The sequence below is a fragment of the Bombina bombina genome, chromosome 3 (genome assembly GCF_027579735.1).
Source record: "Bombina bombina isolate aBomBom1 chromosome 3, aBomBom1.pri, whole genome shotgun sequence".
Taxonomy (NCBI): domain Eukaryota; kingdom Metazoa; phylum Chordata; class Amphibia; order Anura; family Bombinatoridae; genus Bombina; species Bombina bombina.
Window position 1 is genome coordinate 1,064,002,129 of NC_069501.1, and position 22,416 is coordinate 1,064,024,544.

A 22,416-nucleotide genomic window follows, 5' to 3' on the forward strand; every position below is an offset into this window, starting at 1 on the left:
CAGCTATACATGAACAGCCAAGAAGAAATGAAAGATGAAAAAGAGTTGGCAGGTATATGGTCAGAAAGAGATGATGGTACAGAGACAAAAAATGGCCAGAAGAGACAGTCAAATCAGGAAAAGGACAGTAGAGAAAGAGACAGGACTAGTATGAACAGGCTACTTGGACTTCCCAGGGCATATCATTTTCTTCACAGGATCACATCTCTGCAGATAGGTTAGTGAATCATATATGTACCTCTTGGAAAGCAATGTAGTCCTCCTAGAACTTGGCTAAAGAAACAACAGAACCGGACAGAGGCCAACCCTTCCAGAAGTGGCTCATAAAACCAAACAGGAAACCCTTCCCTTAAATGGTACCCTATTATGATTTACTGCATCTATCAGACGTACTAGTACTTCCTCTGGCTGGTTAACCCTTAAGTGTGCTCTAGTCCTACTAGAGGAAATGTGGTTTAGAAAATGGCACGCACATACTCCACAACATTCATTGCTCCTTGTTTGAAAGGCCTTTTGGGGGCAACATTTTCTATTATGTATAAGAACAGCAATTATATATGTTTTTAAAATATTTTTGCATGAAAAGGTTAAAGGGATAGTAAGCTCCTTGTAAATATAACGCTTCTGTAGTTTTCCAAAAGATTAACATATCAGCCAAGTCTGGGCTATATTAGAACGGATTAACACCTTATTAGCTGCAATTGTTTTTCAATGGTCAAACTTCACCCACCACTTTCCTTATTTGGAGGAGCCAATGTGGACTTGTGTGTGAAGATGAGAGGGTTTGCCAATGTTATATGTGCCAATGCTAGGCTTGTGAGGCCTACCATGTGCTCTTTCAGATTTCAGGAGAGGAAATTTTCAGATATAAATTACAGGAAAAAGGGGGTAAAATAAATAATGAAAGTACATTGCAAAGTTGTTTTACTGTGCATAATGCATTTTACATTACAATTTTAGTGTCTATTTATTGTCCCTATAAGTAAAATCTGTTTACATATAATTTAAATTTGCAGGAAATGCGTGCTGATTTTGCACAGATGATGCCTACATCTTATCCAGTCCATTTCTCACTGCCAGGAGAGAACAACTTCCACATCTATATGAAATTTTGGGATGCAAGCTTCCATAGGCCTGTCAAGAAAAAGAAACAGATTAATTTAGCACAATATAATAATTACAACATATACATCAATTAATTGTAATCCATTTTTTAATAGAATAAAATAAAAATGAATATAATGTTCTCCCAATTTTCATCCATAACAGTTTGCTCTACAAAAGCCTTGTATGAAACTTGGATGATGTTTGGCTTAATTTTCTAAGATATTCCATTACATTTCAATAGCCCCCTTTTTATTACTTACAGATTATAGAAAATCTTGTTAAACACATAGAAAAACCAGATGTTTCACTAATGTTTCATGGTTGTTCTCAGATATATTTATGGAAACTGAAGATTTTTCAGGGATTGCCCGATTTAGTCCAAAACATGCCTAACCATAACCATGACCCTATCTGCCTCGCCTATAACATACCCTCATCCCAGCTAATTAGCATATCTATACAAGTATCCTCACTTGCCTTCTCACAGAAGTGGTGTTTATACATTTTACCAGTGCACCAGAGAACTCTGGGTAAGGTATGCAAATTGGCTATGTAATAATCTTTTTGGTTCTTACTTTTATGAAATGGAGGATTTCTAATCTCACAGTTTTACGTCCACTATTACTTAAATGAATATATATATATATATTTTAAATAAAACCTATTTTCGTAGGAACAGTGACACAATAACATTTTTTTTTTAATATCCCTTTTAAAATTAAGCGCACTTGTAATCTAGCCCGTAATGAGGTGCCACCTCACTCTGTCTCTTCAGTATACGGTTTAACTATTTCACTATGGTACACTTCAGTTTGCTTCAGTTAAAAGGACAGTAAAGTCACAACTAGAAATTCATGATTTAGATAGAACATACAATTTTAAACAACTTTCCAATTTACTTCTATTATTTAATTTGCTTCATTTCCTTGTTATCCTTTGCTGAAAGTTTTATCTAGGTAAGCTCAGAAGCAGCAAAGAACCTAGGTTCTAGCTGCTAATTGGTGGCTGCATATATATAACAAATGTCATTGGTTTACCCATGTGTTCAGTTAGAAATCAGTAGTGCATTGCTGCTCCTTCAACAAATGATACCAAGAGAATTAAACAAATCTGATAATAGATTGGATACATTTGAGTTTCATGTTCCTTTAATTTGGCCGATTTCTTTGTTGTACTTTACCATTAAAATTTCCATATGGTACACTTTTGTTTTTCTGTTTAATTATGTCATGGAAAGTTCCAAGTAATGAAAGCCGCTTGCTACATTTCACTGTGGCAATAATCTGGTACTTCACGTGGCAGGTATGACATTTTATTTATATCTAATTTACTGGCTATTCCTCTGGACCTGGAATCTATTCTGAAGCCGGCATTCATCACCCCATTCGGCCTGTACCAGTTTAAGGTCATGCTGTTTGGTATGAAGAATGCTCTGGCGACTTTCTAGAGAATGGTAGATCGCCTCCTCGATGGCCTCCAGGATTATGCCTGTGCATACCTGGATGACATTGCGATATACAGTGACACCTGGGAGGATTAGTCCACCTAGGCACCGTTTTGGACCGCATCAGGGCTGTGGGTCTGACACGGAAACCAGACAAGTGAACAGTAGGGCGTTCAGAGGTCCAGTACCTTGGACACTGAGTGGGCTGCGGGAAGCAAAGGCCAGAGCCAGCCAAGATTGAGGCAGTTGCTAACTGGCCAACCCTCAAAACCAAAACCAAAGTCCTAGCCTTTCTTGGTACTGTGGGGTACTACCGCAAGTTTGTCCCCAACTATTGCACCCTGGTCAAACCCCTGACCGACCTGACCAGAAAGCACTTACCCCGGCAAGTCCTGTGGTCCCTCGAGTGTGAGGCTGCCTTCCAGCAACTGAAGACAGCACTAGTTTCTGTTCTATCCTGGCCGCTCCTAACTCATCCAAACATTTTTGTGTTCATACAGATGCCTCCATGATCGGAGCAGTGCTAAGCTGGGTGGATGAGGAGGGCCGTGATCACCCCGTAGCCTACATTAGCAGAAAACCACTACCTCGAGAAGTATGCTACGCGGCAGTGGAGAAGGAATGCTTGACCCTAGTGTGGGCACTCAAGAAATTGCAGCCCTACCTGTACGGGGGAGCTTTTACGGTGCTCACAGACCACAACCCCCTGGTCTGGCTTAACCAGGTTTCTGGGGACAATGGACGCCTGTTGCGGGGGAGCTTGGCCTTGCAGCCCTTTAACCTTACAATTAAGTATCGTCCGGGAAAGAGTAACGGCAATGCAGGGATAGGAAAGTCAGAATTAAATTAGCATGATTCAGAAAGAGCATGAAATTTTAAAACACTTTAAAATTCACTTCTAGTTTCAAATGTGCTTCATTCTCTTGGTATCCCTTGTTGAAAAAGAATACCCACATATCCTACACTAGTGGGAGATAGCTGCTAATTGGTGCCTGCACACATTTGTCTCTTGTGATTGGCTAACTAGATGTGTTCAGCTAGAAGCCAGTAGTGCAATGATGTTTCTTCAGCAAAGGATAACATGAGAATGAAGCAAATTTTATAATAGACGTCAATTGGAAAGTTGTTTAAAATTGTATGTTCTATCAAAATTATGAAAGAAAATTTTAGGGTTTTCTGTCCCTTTAACTTTGCTAAATCTATACCAGAGCAATGCTTAAACAGTGATGACCAATTTTCTCACACATGGGGGACCATAGATCAATATTTTACAATCCTTGAGACTGTATATACATGTATTACTATTTAAGAAACAATAAATATATTCTTAAATATGTCCAGTGGCACTGGGTGAGATTTAGATAAGGTTGCAGTGTAGGGTACACCTACCATCTGTTCTCCTATTCAGAGGACTACCCTAAAGCACACATTTTTAGTTCTGATTTTTCCAGGGGTCACAAAAACTAGTGCAGAGGGACACATGTACAAGTTTAACTACACGGCCGTCCTTGTTTTAAAAGGTAATCCCTGGAAGAACCATTGCTACAAACTGAGTATCCCCAAGGCTGCAACACCCCAAATTGTGAAACTAGGTCCTATATTATATAATTGGATGGTGGGGCAATTACAACTCGATTCCAGTATCACTAAGATTAAGCAAAAACAAACAAACAAAAAAATCTCTTATCGTGGCTCTTCATTGTAAAGTGGAGACTTCAAATAATAAAGACAAAGGGGCCGATTTATCAAAGCGTCAATCTCTGTGCATTTGCTGGCGTCAATACGCTCACCAGACATCGCTGGCGCTAATCTACATATGACACCATTTTTTATTAACCCCTTAACGACCGAGGACGTGCAGGGTACGTCCTCAAAAAAAAGGCAGTTAATGCCTGAGAACGTACCCTGCACGTCCTCGGTGTGGAAAGCAGCTGGAAGCGATCCTGCTCGCTTCCAGCTGCTTTCCGGTTATTGCAGTGATGCCTCGATATGGAGGCATCCTGCAATAACCCCCCTTGGCCATCCGATGCAGAGAGAGCCACTCTGTGGCCCTCTCTGCACCGGACATCGGTGGCCGGTATCGTTGGTGGGTGGGAGCAAGTCTGGGAGGCGGGTGGGCGGCCATCGATGTGCCCAGTGGAGTGGAGGGGGGCGGGATCGGGGGCGGGAGGGGTGGGAGCGCGCACGGGAGCGCGCGCGTGCACGGGGGGCGGCGGGCGGGCGCGTGCACGGGGCGGGAGCGGGAGGGAACCGCTACACTACAGAAAAATCAAGTACTTGAATTATCTTTTTGAAAGCTGTAAATAACAGCTAAAAGATGTGGAAGGGGTGGGGGGTTGATCTTGGGGGGGGGGGGGAAGCTACACTGCAGAAAAGGGTTTTTATTTTTTAAAAAAGGCACATTATTCACTAAACTGGGTACTGGCAGACAGCTGCCAGTACCCAAGATGGCGCCCATTAAGGCAGAGGGGGAGGGTTAGAGAGCTCTTTGGTGGGGGATCAGTAAGGCTGGGGGCTAAGGGGGGATCCTACACAGCAGCATATGTAAATATGCTAAAAAAAAAAAAAAAAAAACCAAATATAGCTTTTATTTTAGTACTGGCAGAGTTTCTGCCAGTACTTAAGATGGCGGGGACAATTGGGGGGTGGGGGAGGGAAGAGAGCTGTTTGGGAGAGATCAGGGGGTCTCATGTTTCAGGTGGGAGGCTGAGCTCTACACTAAAGCTAAAATTAACCCTGCAAGCTCCCTACAAGCTACATAATTAACCCCTTCACTGCTAGCCATAATACACGTGTGAAATGCAGCGGCATTTGGCGGCCTTCTAATTACCAAAAAGCAACGCCAAAGCCATATATGTCTGCTATTTCTGAACAAAGGGGATCCCAGAGAAGCATTTACAACCATTTGTGCCATAATTGCACAAGCTGTTTGTAAATGATTTCAGTGAGAAACCTAAAATTGTGAAAAATTTAATGTTTTTTTTAATTTGATCGCATTTGGCGGTGAAATGGTGGCATGAAATATACCAAAATGGGCCTAGATCAATACTTGGGGTTGTCTACTACACTACACTAAATCTAAAATTAACCCTAGAAGCTCCCTACATGCTCCATAATTAACCCCTTCACTGCTGGGCATAATATACGTGTAGTGCGCAGTGGCATTTAGCAGCCTTCTAATTACTAAAAAGCAACGCCAAAGCCATATATGTCTGCTATTTCTGAACAAAGGGGATCCCAGAGAAGAATTTACAACCATTTAAGCCATAATTGCACAAGCTGTTTGTAAATAATTTCAGTGAGAAACCAAAAGTTTGTGAAAAAATTTGTAAAAAAGTGAACGATTTTTTGTATTTAATCGCATTTGGCGGTGAAATGGTGGCATGAAATATACCAAAATGGGCCTAGATCAATACTTTGGGATGTCTACTAAAAAAAATTATATACATGTCAATGGATATTCAGAGATTCCTGAAAGATATTAGTGTTCTAATGTAACTAGCGCTAATTTTGAAAAATAATGGTTTGGAAATAGCAAAGTGCAACTTGTATTTATGGCCCTATAACTTACAAAAAAAGCAAAGAAGATGTAAACATTGGGTATTTCTAAACTCAGGACAAAATTTAGAAACTATTTAGCACGGGTGTTTTTTGGTGGTTGTAGATGTGTAACAGATTTTGGGGGTCAAAGTTAGAAAAAGTGTGTTTTTTTCAATTTTTTCCTCATATTTTATAATTTTTTTTATAGTAAATTATAAGATATGATGAAAATAATGGTATCTTTAGAAAGTCCATTTAATGGCGAGAAAAACGGTATATAATATGTGTGGGTACAGTAAATGAGTAAGATGAAAATTACAGCTAAACACAAACACCGCAAAAATGTAAAAATAGCCTTGGTCCCAAACGGACAGAAAATGGAAAAGTGATGTGGTCATTAAGGGGTTAAAAACTCTGTCAAAAACATGTGCTTCAAATACGGAGCGATGAACATCGGGCTGTTGATAAAAAAGGGTCATCGATGTTGCGGATACTCTTTTTTTTGCAACTTTATACCATTTCATTACTGTCCATGAACAAGCACAATTCTCTAAAGGTAATCTTTTATTTTTCATCTGTTAGTGTCCAAGAAATAGCTACATTTATACCTGAACAAAGAATAATATCTCAAAAACTGATATATGATATTTTCACATAAATCAACACATGTTTTTTTCTTTCTTTTTTTTAAAATGATTATTAATGCTAGAATTTGTACATATATCTTTGCAAATACTTGTATATGTATATATATATATATATATATATATATATATATATATATATATATATATATATATATATATATATATATATATATATATATATATTTATGTGTTATGTAAGAAATATTTTGCAAAAATATTTACATGTCCCTAAATTCCTTTTTTTTGTTCTAAACATTGTTGTCTTTCATATCTCTGTGTTTATTTATACCACTATATGTATATAGTGTAAACATATTATTATTCTGAGCAAGAATAATTGTGAATATAACATGTAATCAGGGTATCATATGTATCTATTTGCAATCAATGTATATTTTAAGAGCTGGGACAGTTTTCTCTCTGCACCTGTGTAACCCCTCCTGATTGCAGTCTAGTTTTAAACACCACCCCTACACAGGTGTTATAAAATGGGCTGGTATATTACACGACTTTCTTAATGAAAATTAAATTCAATAAAAGGAAGAAAACCACTGAAAATAGCATGACAGTAAAGAGGTAATTTTAATCTCTGCTGTATCAGATTCATGACAGTTTAATGTTAGGTAGACTATCCCTTTGAGCTATCAGTTTAAGATTATATTGAACCAAACATTGTTCAATTTTTAAAATCATTGTCTAAAATATTACACTCTGTGTCCTAATGTCATCATTAATGTTTAACTTTAATACTAATTTCACATATACATACTTTCAAAGTATAATGCACAATGTAACAAATGGCACTTACAAGTTCTGATGAGTGATCAATGACACAAGTATCGAGCAATTTGATTCATTAGTGATAGTATAAAATGTATATTTCAATCAGGTTGGCTGATGTCATAAATCATTTGATTATGCATATCCCAATCAAAAGTGGTGGAAAACTTCACTAGTTTGTGGGTTGTTTATAAGTTTGCGTCAAATTTGGTGTGAAGTGGAGAGTGGGACTTGTATTACATGCGTTAAACATAGTGCAAATAGATTTATAAAAAAAAAAAGGAAGTTAGCTATATTATGTACTGTATTTATTTCATTTTTATCCCTATATCTACTAGTGCACCAAATTTAAAGCAATACTATTGCCCCCTTGCTTTGTAATGAGAGACAAAGATGTAGCATAATCCATATTCCATAAGTACTTTTATTATCTAATATGCTTTATTCTCTTGTAGCATCGAACATAACCGTCCTGTGCTTTCAGATTCCCATTGATTTCTATGGCATTCGCGGCCTCAAGGGTGGCGGTTTGAACGATAGGTTCACTGCGGCAGAATAGACGCAAGCGTACCTGTTGAATTTTTAATAAATTGGGAAGAGGGTCAAATAGAGTTGAATGTGAATTCGAAACATCTGTAATGACACAAGCATTGTTCTGCGTCGGATTGATCTTGCGGGAGCGTTTTTTTTGTCGAACATTGCAACATTTGAAGATGTTGACACTTTGTTAACTACGGCGGATTAGATTCCATCGAATATGAGGTAGAATTTGAGCACATTATTAGTTGACGCTTTGTTAAAACTACCCCTGAGTCTGCTTTGCCTATTTGCACAGTTACTTTAACGGTTTATCTGAAACTGGTTTTTCCTGTTAGCAATAATGATTTTAATGGTCTGAAGTCGCACGAGTTCAAGCTTGCTAACCCTTTATAAAAAACATTAAAGCATGGTAAATGTATGTCTGCGGTCACGCTCTTTCTCTTCCTGGTCTAGATTTACTTTATATTAAAGAGACATTCTAATGTAATAATACAAGGCTCATTTGTTAGGGCATTTTATTGTTATACCAATGCATGCTGGTAACTATGAGGTTAAACACACAGTTCTACTCACACAGCAGGTATGCAAATGTGCCAGTCATAAAAAAGGAAATGGTGGTGATTGGTGACTATGTGCATATGCCACTCCTGATTGGACCATCATCTGTGCCCTGCCTGGAAATGGAAATGCATTATGGTTCTTTAGTACAAGTTTAACTACAAGTTTAACCCTTTGTGGGGATTAAGCACATGTTTGACAAGCATTTGTGTAATAATAAATCTTTATAACAAATTACAGTCTTTTATCATTACATTAGAATGTTCCTATAAACCACATTTGCACCGTTTCCTCACCTTATACTATTAAAATTGCAAATCCACATGATGCTCATCTGCAACACATAATAGATTAAATAAAAAGAAACATCACCAGTCGTTTTGTATGGTGTATATGAAATATCAACAAATAAATATGCTAAATATTGTTTTGTAAGGAAAAAATAATTAAAATCTGTTGAAATGTATATAGATTATAGTAGGAAATGCCATATGGACTGCTCACTGGCTTATAGGGAAAATGCTCACAGCTGTATTGATGATCATTGATTAGTGACAACCTTTCAGGTATGAAAACAAAAAGTAGGTTTATTCAGCATGGGAACACCTATTATTCAAAAGAAAATAAATACAATTAAAATATTATTTAATGTACCATTAAAACCATTACTTTTCTTTAACCCTTTCCACTCAAATATACCATATACTGTTTAATCGGTATAAAAATGTTTTATTAATATTTATAAGTAATGTTTTTTTTTCATCAGAAAGTGTATATCTGAGTGTAATAGTTTATTTTATTGTATTTATGTTGTGTTTGGTCCAACTTTTTTTTTTAAACCTTACACTTTACACTAGGGGTAAATTTATGAAAGGTCGGGCTGACATGATTAGCTGTAGCTAATTTGGTCCACTCGACCTCACTAAATGCCGACAGCATATATATATATATATTTATATATGTGTTATGTGAGAAATATTTTGCAAATATATTTACATGTCCCTAAATTCCTTTTTTTGTTTTAAATATTGTTGTCTTTCATATCTCTGTGTTTATTTATACCACTATATGTATATAGTGTAAACATATTATTATTCTGAGCAAGAATAATTGCAAATATAACATGTAATCAGGGTATCATATGTATCTATTTGCAATCAATGTATATTTTAAGAGCTGGGACAGTTTTCTCTCTGCACCTGTGTAACCCCTCCTGATTGCAGTCTAGTTTTAAGCACCACCCCTACACAGGTGTTATAAAATGGGCTGGCATATTACATGACATTTCTTAATGAAAATTAAATTCAATAAAAGGAAGAAAACCACTGAAAATTGCATGACAGTAAAGAGGTAATTTTAATTTCTGCTGTATCAGATTCATGACAGTTTAATGTTAGGTAGACTATCACTTTGAGCTATCAGTTTAAGATTATATTGAACCAAACATCATTCAATTTTTAGGCCTCTATTTAACAAAGGTCTTGCGGACCTGATCCGACAGTGTGGATCAGGTCCGCAAGACCTCGCTAAATGCGGAGAGCAATACGCTTTCCGTATTCAGCATTGCACCAGCAGCTCACAAGAGCTGCTGGTGCAACGCCGCCCCCTGCAGACTCGCGTCCAATAGGCCTCCAGCAGGGAGGTGACAATCAACCCGATCGTACTCAATCGGGTTGAATTCCGGCGATGTCTGTCCTCCTGCTCAGAGCAGGCAGACAGGGTTATGGAGCAGCGGTCTTTATGACCGCTGCTTCATAACTGCTGTTTCTGGAGAGCCTGCAGGCTCGCCAGAAACACGGGGCATCAAGCTCCATTCAGAACCATCATTCAATTTTTAAAATCATTGTCTAAAATATTACACTCTGTGTCCTAATGTCATCATTAATGTTTAACTTTAATACTAATTTCACATATACATACTTTCCAAGTATAAAGCACAAAGTAACAAATGGCACTTACAAGTTCTGATGAGTGATCAATGACACAAGTATCGAGCAATTGGATTTGTTAGTGATAGTATAAAATGTATATTTCTATCAGATTGGCTGATGTCATAAATCATGTGATTATGCATATCCCAATCAAAAGTGGTGGAAAACTTCACTAGTTTGTGGGTTGTTTATGAGTTTGCGTCAAATTTGGTGCGAAAAGTGTTGCGTCAAATTTGTATTACATGCGTTAAACATAATGCAAATAGATTTATCCAAAAAAGGAAGTTAGCTATATTATATATTGTATTTATTTCATCTTTATCCCTATATCTACTAGTGCACCAAATTTGAAGCAATACTATTGCCCCCTTGCTTTGTAATGAGAGACAAAAATGTAACATAATCCATAAGTGCTTTTATTATCTAATTTGCTTTATTCTCTTGTAGCATCGAACATAACCTTCCTGTGTTTTCAGACTCCCATTGATTTCTATGGCATTCGCGGCCTCAAGGGTGGCGGTTTGAACGATAGGTTCGCTGCGGCAGAATAGACGCAAGCGTACCTGTTGAATTTTTTATAAATTGGGAAGAGGGTCAAATAGAGTTGAATGTGAATTCAAAACATCTGTAATGACACAAGCATTGTTCTGCGTCGGATTGATCTTGCGGGGGCATTTTTTGTCGAACATTGCAACATTTCAAGATGTTGACACTTTGTTAACTACGGCGGATTCGATTTCATCGAATATGAGGCAGAATTTGAGCACATTATCAGTTGACGCTTTGTTAAAACTACCCCTGAGTCTGCTTTGCCTATTTGCACAGTTACTTTAACGGTTTATCTGAAACTGGTTTTTCCTGTTAGCAATAATGATTTTAATGGTCTGAAGTCGCACGAGTTCAAGCTTGCTAACCCTTTATAAAAAACATTAAAGCATGGTAAATGTATGTCTGCGGTCACGCTCTTTCTCTTCCTGGTCTAGACTGACTTTATATTAAAGAGACATTCTAATGTAATAATACAAGGCTCATTTGTTAGGGCATTTTATTGTTATACCAATGCATGCTGGTAACTATGAGGTTAAACACACAGTTCTACTCACACAGCAGGTATGCAAATGTGCCAGTCATAAAAAAGGAAATGGTGGTGATTGGTGACTATGTGCATATGCCACTCCTGATTGGACCATCATCTGTGCCCTGCCTGGAAATGGAAATGCATTATGGTTCTTTAGTACAAGTTTAACTACAAGTTTAACCCTTTGTGGGGATTAAGCACATGTTTGACAAGCATTTGTGTAATAATAAATCTTTATAACAAATTACAGTCTTTTATCATTACATTAGAATGTTCCTATAAACCACATTTGCACCGTTTCCTCACCTTATACTATTAAAATTGCAAATCCACATGATGCTCATCTGCAACACATAATAGATTAAATAAAAAGAAACATCACCAGTCGTTTTGTATGGTGTATATGAAATATCAACAAATAAATATGCTAAATATTGTTTTGTAAGGAAAAAATTAAAATCTGTTGAAATGTATATAGATTATAGTAGGAAATGCCATATGGACTGCTCACTGGCTTATAGGGAAAATGCTCACAGCTGTATTGATGATCATTGATTAGTGACAACCTTTTAGGTATGAAAACAAAAAGTAGGTTTATTCAGCCATTACTTTTCTTTAACCCTTTCCACTCAAATATACCATATACCGTTTAATCATTATAAAAATGTTTTATTAATATTTATAAGTAATGTTTTTTTTCATCAGAAAGTGTATATCTGAGTGTAATAGTTTATTTTAATGTATTTATGTTGTGTTTGGTCCAACTTTTTTTTTAATCCTTACATTTTACACTAGGGGGTAAATTTATGTAAGGTCGGGCTGACATGATTAGCTGTAGCGAATTTGGTCCACTCAACCTCGCTAAATGCCGACAGCATACACTGTTGGCATTTAACATTGCACAAGCATTTCTTGTGAAATGTTTGTGCAATGCCGCCCCCTACACACTCGCAATAGCATGTCACTTGTAATCTAGCACTTTATTGGCCAGTGAGCTCCTAGCAAAAAGTTGTGCATTTCCTGTTACAGTAAAAATAAATTTAAACCGCTTCAAAAATAAAACCATATTTTTAAAACGTTTTAATAGATTTTTCTTGAGCTCAGGACAAGAAATCAATCTGAAATGTAATTTACAAGTGCTCTCTTCTGCTCTACTAATGAAAGACATCACTCTGTATTTCCTAAAATCCTTACGTGGCCACTGTGATCTCTTACATTTTAAAAAAATGAAAAAAGTACCCTTTTGCAATGGTTGAGCCTGGTGGTGGTCCTAGTGTGCACTGGGGATGCTATGTAACCCCTTGTTTATGTAGCACCCCTAGTTCTCAAAGTTATCAGCAGCCATCAAAGTGCAAGACATTCCTTTTTGTATTTTTTGTTTGTTCTCTCCCAGGGCAAGGGGAAAGGTAAACAGAGAAAAGGGTGGATTAAAAAAACCCATATAAACAAGCAGTACAGTAAAAAAAGGTAATAATAAATAATGACTACCCCAGCAGTATCACCTCCCAACCTTGATTATTCATGCTTGTGTCTATAAAGACACTTGGTTGTTCATGTGGCTATGGTATGATGAAATATTATTCTATGGAGACAAGTATATTTTTCTGTTTCAGGTAATATTGCATTGATTGCAGTGCACAAATAACATTTTTGAAGCAACTACAGAGAAAGTGCACAAACATTAATGTATTACAATTTACCCCTACGGCCATAGTTTATGTACTTGCTAACTGTCCTGATTTACCTAGGACAGTCCAGGTTTTTGTGCTCCTTTCCCAAGGTATAATTGTCCCAGGAGTCTTAACCATATTGTAAAAACCTTTATGAGCTTGGGATAGATGTTTGTTTGGGAATCAGAATTTGGTTTTATGTGCATATTTGTTTACACATTGTAGTTTCTGAGTCTCCTGCACTTTACATTAGAAGCAATTAAAAAAAAAAAAATAATATTCAAATTTGCTGCACCCACATCTGTGAATATCCTGTTCATAGATTAGATCTAATACTAAAATAACATTTTATGCATATTGTGTACAAATTACATGGGTGTTTTTGGATTAAGCAGAGTGGGCGGGGCTACAGGAACTATCAGTGAGCGTTGTCTATTCCCGTCACCTGCTTACTCGATTACTCTTGTGAAAGGTGCCCCCTGGAATTTTTTTCCAAAATTTTAGCAGCTGTGTGGAAGTTAATGTAGAATTTAATGAGAATGTGGTTAAAGTAAAGTGAAAAAAAATAAATAAAAAGGAAGGGTCATAAAATCAGAGAATTGGAAAGCAAAGATCAAGTATGTTAAAAAGGGTCCAAGGTTGATTTAGAGCTAAATGGTGAAATATGTAAGGGGGTTAAGACCTCCCAACTTGTGTCATTATAGTTCTATTTAAAGGGACACTCAAGTCATAATTAAGCTTTCATGATTCAGATAGAAAATGCAATTTTGAACAACTTTCCAATTTACTTCCATTAACAAAATGTGTTGACAGAATATACGTATATGCATTTGTGATTGGCTGATGGCCACATCAGGAGGAGTGGAACTATACATAACAAAAATCAAAATCTACTATTTAGACTAGTAAAAGGTCGATTTATGAAGCAGCGGGTGCTGCTTCCGACCCACTCCGCTTCAGGTCCACCTGAAGCGGAAGTTAAGAAGCAGCGGTCGTAAGACTGCTGCTCCTTAACTTGTCCACCACCTATGACACGGCGGACAGCAATCAGCCTGATCGGATACGATTGGGTTGATTGACACCCCCTGCTAGCGGCCATTTGGCCGCAAATCTACAGGGGGCGGCATTGCACAAGCATTTCACAAGGAATGCTTTTGCAATGATAAATGCCGACAGCATATGCTATCAGCATTTATCAATGTGTGGCGGACATGCATAATGGTAAATCAGCCCCGAAATGCTATTGCATTGTCTTTTTTTCATGCATTTGTTGATTATGCAAATCTACTGTATGTACTGGTCCTTTAACCCCTTAACGACCGAGGACGTGCAGGGTACGTCCTCTTAAAAAATACCCTTAACGACCAAGGACGTACCCTGCACGTCCTCGGTGTGGAAAGCAGCTGGAAGCGATCCTGCTCGCTTCCAGCTGCTTTCCGGTTATTGCAGTGATGCCTCGATACTCTGTGGCCCTCTCTGCACCGGATATCTATGGCTTCCATCGTTGGTGGGTGGGAGCGTGTGTGGGAGGCGGGTGGCGGCCATCGATGGCCCAGATGATGTGGTGGGGGACGGGATCGTGGGCGGGGATGCCCGGACACGCGCACGGACGCGCGCACGTGCACGGGGAGGCGGGGGCGGGCGCGTGCACGGGGAGGGAGCGGGAGGGAACCGCTACACTGCAGAAAATAATATAAGTAAAAAGGGAAAAAAAAGGGAAAAAAAAGGTCATCAGCGAATGTTGGGTGCTCTGTGGAGGGAGGGAAGCTACACTACAGAAAAAAAACGGGTGAAAAAACAAAATAAAACCATTTTTTTTCTGCAAACTGGGTACTGGCAGACAGCTGCCAGTACCCAAGATGGCCCCCAGTAAGGCAGAGGGGGAGGGTTAGAGAGCTGTTTGGGGGGGGGGATCAGGGAGGTTGGGGGCTATGGGGAGATTCTACAAAGCAGCATATGTAAATATGCCCCAAAAAAATAGAAAAGAAAAAAAAAAAAACCTTTTATTTTAGTACTGGCAGACTTTCTGCCAGTACTTAAGATGGCGGGGACTATTGTGGGGTGGGGGAGGGAAGGAAGCTGTTTGGGAGGGATCAGGGGGGGTGATGTGTCAGGTGGGAGGCTGATCTCTACTCTAAATCTAAAATTAACCCTGCAAGCTCCCTACAAACTACCTAATTAACCCCTTCACTGCTAGCCATAATACATGTGTGATGCGCAGCAGCATTTAGCGGCCTTCTAATTACCAAAAAGCAACGCCAAAGTCATATATGTCTGCTATTTCTGAACAAAGGGGATCCCAGAGAAGCATTTACAACCATTTGTGCCATAATTGCACAAGCTGTTTGTAAATAATTTCAGTGAGAAACCTAAAATTGTGAAAAAATTAAAGTTTTTTTTTATTTGATCGCATTTGCCGGTGAAATGGTGGCATGAAATATACCAAAATGGGCCTAGATCAATACTTGGGGTTCTCTACTACACTACACTAAAGCTAAAATTAACCCTAAAAGCTCCCTACATGCTCCCTAATTAACCCCTTCACTGCTGGGCATAATACATGTGTGGTGCGCAGTGGCATTTAGCAGTCTTCTAATTACCAAAAAGCAAAGCCAAAGCCATATATCTCTGCTATTTATGAACAAAGGGGATCCAAGAGAAGCATTTACAACCATTTATTTCATAATTGCATAAGTTGTTTGTAAATAATTTCAGTGAGAAACCTAAAGTTTGTGAAAAAATTTGTGAGAAAGTGAACAATTTTTTTTTATTTGATCGTATTTGGCGGTGAAATGGTGGCATGAAATATACTAAAATGGGCCTAGATCAGTACTTTGGGATGTCTTCTAAAAAAAAATATATACATGTCAATGGATATTCAGGGATTCCTGAAAGATATCAGTGTCCCAACGTAACTAGCGCTAATTTTGAAAAAAAAAGTGGTTTGGAAATAGCAAAGTGCTACTTGTATTTATGGCCCTATAACTTGCAAAAAAAAGCAAAGAACATGTTAAAATTGGGTATTTCTAAACTCAGGACAAAATTTAGAAACTATTTAGCATGGGTGTTTTTTGGTGGTTGTAGATGTGTAACAGATTTTGGGGGTCAAAGTTAGAAAAGGTGTGTTTTTTTCCATTTTTTCCTCATATTTTATAAATTTTTTATAGTAAATTATAAGATATGATGAAAATAATGGTATCTTTAGAAAGTCTATTTAATGGCGAGAAAAACGGTATATAATATGTGTGGGAACAGAAAATGAGTAAGAGGAAAATTACAGCTAAACACAAACACAGCAAAAATGTAAAAATAGCCTTGGTCCCAAACGGTCAGAAAATGGAAAAGTGCTGTGGTCATTAAGGGGTTAAAGGGATATGAAACCCATTTTTTTTCTTTCATGATTTAAAGAGAGCATGTAATTGTAAAAAAAAAAAATCCAATTAACTACTATTATCTAATTTGTTTTGTTCTTGTGATATCCTTTATTGAAAAGCAAACCTAGTTTAGTTTGGGAGCTGCTGATTGGTGGCTGCAAATATATGCCTCATGTTATTGGCTCATTCAAGTGCATTGCAGTTTCTTCAACAAAGGATGCCAAGAGAATGAAGTTAAAGGGACAGTGTAGTCAATACAAGTCTGTTAAAAAAGGGGGCAGTCTGCAGAGGCTTAAAAACCAGGTAATCGCAGAGGTAAAACGTACATTAATATAACCATGTTGGTTATGCAAAACTGGGAAATGGGTATTAAAAGGATTATCTATCTTTTTAAACAATACAAATTCTGAAGTAGACTGTCCCTTTAATTAGATAATAGAAGTCAATTGGAAAGTTGTTTAAAACTGAATGCTCTATTTGAATCAAAAAACAAAAAAGTGTGTTTTATGTCCCTTAAACTTTATCACCACATTTGTTAGCATCCTATTCAAGAGCTTCTACACATTTGGGTTGAATACCGAAGTAACAAAAAATAAAAATATGTATGGGTGAAGGCCGATGGACAATAATTTGGTATTGGCCTCTGCTCCTTTAGTAAAACATTGCTTGAACCTTTCAGGAATTCCATTCTACTCTTCTTCTCATTGTTAAAGAAGGTTAATTTATTTCCTTTTCTTCATTACACCATTTGTCCAGTCACCAGCTTGACAAACAGCTCCACAATCTTTCACTGCACTTTCAAACTGATTCATGACACCATTAAGTCACAGAACTTTGTGTGTTATTGTTAAGCTTGTTTTGATGAGAATGGGAGAAGATCTCTGCCCTAGGAGCATTTCTATCATATTGAGATATCCCCTGTCTAGAGTTAACGGTCCCCTCCCCTTCACATTCCTAAGGGGGGGAATAACTGAGAGCAGTAATTAGTCACTGAGCTTCCATCTCCCCCCCACTTTGTCTGGCTGGCTAAGACTGACCAGTACATACCTGATTGATTCTTCACAATTCCCACCTACCCTGGCACTTTAGGGATATTTACAGGTTAAATAGCAAACTCCCTTTTTTACAATAAAAGTTCTGGATATTACAAAACATTAACAGTAACCACAGTAACCTCAGGGCACATTCCTTAGCGCTGAGGCATCTTTATCGCTTGGGGAATAATTAACCCCTTTCTGCTTTATGATATCTTTGTAAACATTCACTCACCCTACAGTTAAACGTTTCACTTCTAGCTATTTTATAGAAGCAACCATCTTTGTAGGTCAGGTGCACAGTGTTTCCCCTGAAGATACAAAGCACAGAACATCAATTCATTAGCAACTTCTCTATTTTTACAAGACAGGTAAATTGTCTCTTGCAAATTGAACTCAGCCAAGTTAAGAGCCGTTGCTGATTTCTAATCTAAGTAATAATTAACTTGAAGCATTTCTGTCCAGGCGGTAGAGGAAAAATGAATCAAGATTACAGATACTACAGTAATAATAATATCAGAAATAGGAGGTACCGACATCTTTTTTGGACGCTGCTGAGCAATTATAGATTTGAAGTTAGAAGGTAATAGAATTAGAGGTAATAAATTAATGTACTACTTTAGTGAAGGAGTAGGTGGCATGTGAAATGCTGTATGGAAAATACAGTATAGGTTCAGGAGTAATTTGCACAAGCACATCTTCATAGAAAAGGTAGTTGATTCAGTGAGTAAACTTCCATTAGAATTGGTAATGACAAACTTTGTGGGGAACTTCAAGAACGCCTGGGCTATACATAAGACTATCTTATTAACTAAAGTTTTTGGACCTATGGTTCATATCTGCCATCAAAATCTATGCTTCAATAAATGAAAATGATAGTAAATAATAGGTTTCTGATGCACTGCATACAGCATGTTAAAGGGACAGTATACACCGAATTTCATATAACTGCATGTAATAGACACTACTATAAAGAACAATACGCACAGATACTGTTGTTAACATCCTGTATAAAACCCTTTAAAAACATACTTAGAAGCTTCCAGTTTAGCACTGTTGATGAGGTTAAGCTGGGACACCCGCTTAAAGGGGCTGAAAAAGCAGGAAAGGCAGACATGCCACCTTCCCCCTCCCCTGCATATGAAAAAACCCATTACACAGACAAGTGTCTGTAGACATCAGTATGCATCTAAAACTTTGGGGCTTGGTTAGGAGTCTGAAAATCAGCACAATTTTATTTAAAAATAAGCAAAACTAAACCTTTTTACAAAATTATTTCCAGATGGGCTATATAAATGGATCATGTACAAAACATTTATGCAACGAAAAATCTAGTGTACAATGTTCCTTTAATGATTAAAAATAAACAAGTAAAAGAAACACTATATAAAGTGCTTCCTCTTTATTTTATCTTATATAGCAAATTATTTTAGTGGTGAAGCACATGGTACATCCAATGAGAAGCTGAATGATATTCACTATTAAGTGTAACCACTCCTCTTCGACACACGGTAGTGTGCTCACATTGTACGCAACAGAATACAATATTTTTTTTGCTACGCCACCCACTTTGTCACAAGAAAAATATGTTTTTTAAAGGGGCAGTCAGCTGTGAGTAAAATGATAAAGGATTTAAATTATTAAGTATCTTTGCATTGCATAGATAGATATGCAGTGTTACAATATATAGTTTGTTGTCACTTTTAGTGAGTTACATGAAAAAGGCTATCCTGTGAACCAACTGAATCTATACTTTTGAAAGGATAACAATCCAATTAATACTCCTTTTTTAAGTGTAATATATTTTTTATTGATTCTATAACATACATCAAAATATAAACAGCAACATGATAATGTGTGATGGATACATATAATAACAATACAACAATAATGTGAATTACAAATGAATAGATAATGCATATTCAGATTAATCACAATTTATATATATTATCTAGGGGCTCTAGTTTATATTTACAGGCTATTGTGGGAGGATAAGAGTACCATGGTATTAAACACTAAACTCCAATAGTGTTGAACTACCAAGAGAACCCTCTCCCAGGGATGGCTCTATATTAAGACCTGGTGGGACCATAGGTCTCAGGCAACACTTGACAAGGGTAGCACATTATGGAAATGAATTGTATATAATAATTATTATTATTATACTTTATTATATTTATGAAGTGCCAACATATTCTGCAGCGCTGTCCGTGGGTACAATTAATTTAAATAAAACAATGATATAAAACTTGTAAGAGACAGGACAAAATTTGATGAACACATACAGAAGGAATTAAGGGGCCCTATTCCCGTGGGAATTTACAATCTAGAAGGGTAGGAGGTTGAGAAACAGGAGGTGACTGAGGACTGCAAGAGTAAGAAAGATGTTAAAGGGACATGAAACACGTTGGGATAGAGACAACATGCTTAAATTACTATACCTGCAAATTTATAGTGAAGTGCCTTGCCATTAAAGGGACAGTTTACTCAAAAAAATTCTCCCCTTAAATTTGTTCCCAATGATCCACTTTACCTGCTGGGGTGTATTAAATTGTTTATAAGTATTTCCTTTACCCTTTTATTGGCATTTGAAATAGTTGAAGTAGCCTGTGGTATCCCCACCTATTCTGAAACTTTTTGGCCTTATGGCCAAGCTATAAATAAGCTGTGTAAACGCAGCCAACAGAATAAGTTACACGCCCAGTGGGTTATAGAAGAGATAAGGTAATAAAATGTTAATTTTCTATTGTTCTCTCCAAGTATTGGTGATTGGTTTATGGACAGATATAAGATAAAGAAGCATGTATATCTACACAATGTGATAAAGTAATGAGATCTGATTATACCTACAAGCTCAACTCATTTTATTAGGTTGTGGCTTCAAAACACAAAACCAGCTAATTTAAATACACATATAAACCTTAAAAGTAAATTCTCATACATTTTATACTCTGCAACTGGTAAAATAAGTAATTGGCAACACAGTAAGGTAAAAACAATTTTACAGTATACTGTCCCTTTAACCCTTTCTTTTAAGTTTCTGAATTGTACAACTAGAACTCCCGACACACAATTCCTTTTATGGCTGCATCTATCTCCACCTTTGTTTGGTAGACTACAAGACTTTAACACTCCTTATCTACTGGAGCATGTCTAGAAGCAAATACGCTGCTGTGAACTCAGTTGAAATACAATGCCTGTGTGTCTGATGCTAAACACTGATAAGGGGGGTGGATCAGAATACACAAGACTGCATAGCTATGTAACTAATTTTCCTTATTTTTGAAAATTATTTTAAAATACTTGCTAGCAATTTTTAAACATTTTTTTATGCAGAATATTTTTACTTAATTAGCCCTTTTAGGATATGCTCAGATCTCAACATGTTTTATGGCACTTTAATACAAAGTTAGATGAGGGAAATATTAGGTAAGTGGAAGTTTTATTACTGAGTTGGGTAGTAGGCTTCTCTGAACAAAAAAGTCTTTAGGGAGTATTTTAAAGAAGAAAGATTAAATGCTTTCTTTTGCATGTTTTTATGTGAATTTGTATTCTGCTCATCTTTAATCTCGGAGACCTGACTCTGATTTGGTTTAGACTGTAGTGTGTAGAGAGTTGGGGGTTGTCATATTATTCTTGACCCCAGGCAGCACAATGCCTTGAGCCCTCTTCACCCACACTCTCATTCCCCCCAGGTATGGAACAGTAAATGGAGTGAAGACAGGCTGTTGTGAGGTACAATCTTATTATTAACCATTAACAATGCTGCAGACTAATCCATGTTGTATAAGTAACTATGTGGTTTAGATTTTAAAGGAACATTGTGATGCTAAATATGTATTTATTTATAAAATGTTTTTTTTCAGGAAAAAATACATTGAGATTTCTCTTGTTTTCAAGTATGTCCTGGGATATACCAGCAATACTGTACATTACATATTGTACAAATAGTTAAATTTTTACATATCTGTCACGGATACCAGGCTGCCAAGGCTACCCCCACCCCCCTACTACCTTGCTCACTCCTTTTTACACCAGTTTTGGCCTTTTCAGGGCTTACGGGATCTCTCAAACATTTCCTGTTTCTTGTTTTACTGTTTGTACCTCCTCACGGAAGAGCCTTTTTAGACTGTGGCATCTGGGGACCGAGGGCTTTCCAACGACTCCCCCCGGGATCACCCCAAAACCACCACCTCTATATCACTGGGACTCTATGAGACTATGGACACTATGGGGGGCATCAGCCTGTATTTAGGGGCGGGAATGGCAGGAGATCTGGGAGTTAGATAAGACCCTTATCAAGATGAGCTGGGTGTATATAAGTGTGTGTGTTTTCACAATAAAATATGTTCATGTTCCACCTGAATACTGGTTCTGTCTGGATATTTGGGTGGGTTTCCGGCTTTAATCACTTTTCTCCACTCTATAGCTACAAGTTCCAGGGACAGGAAGGACCCTCTTGGCGAAGCTACCCAGTCGGGGTAGCCGGTGTCCGTCACAACATCTATACACAGACACACATGGTCCAATTTGTTAAAGCTGGTCAGTTTTGCTTTACTGATCCTATTAATCTATCATGTAGTTTACAAGTGGAGCACAAAAACATTAGTGCTATTGAGCTTTAACATCAGTCAAGAGCAATCATGTCAGATGGCGCGGGTGTGCGCTTAATTTCTCTCACATTAGACTTGGGGGTGCGGAGTAAAATTCATG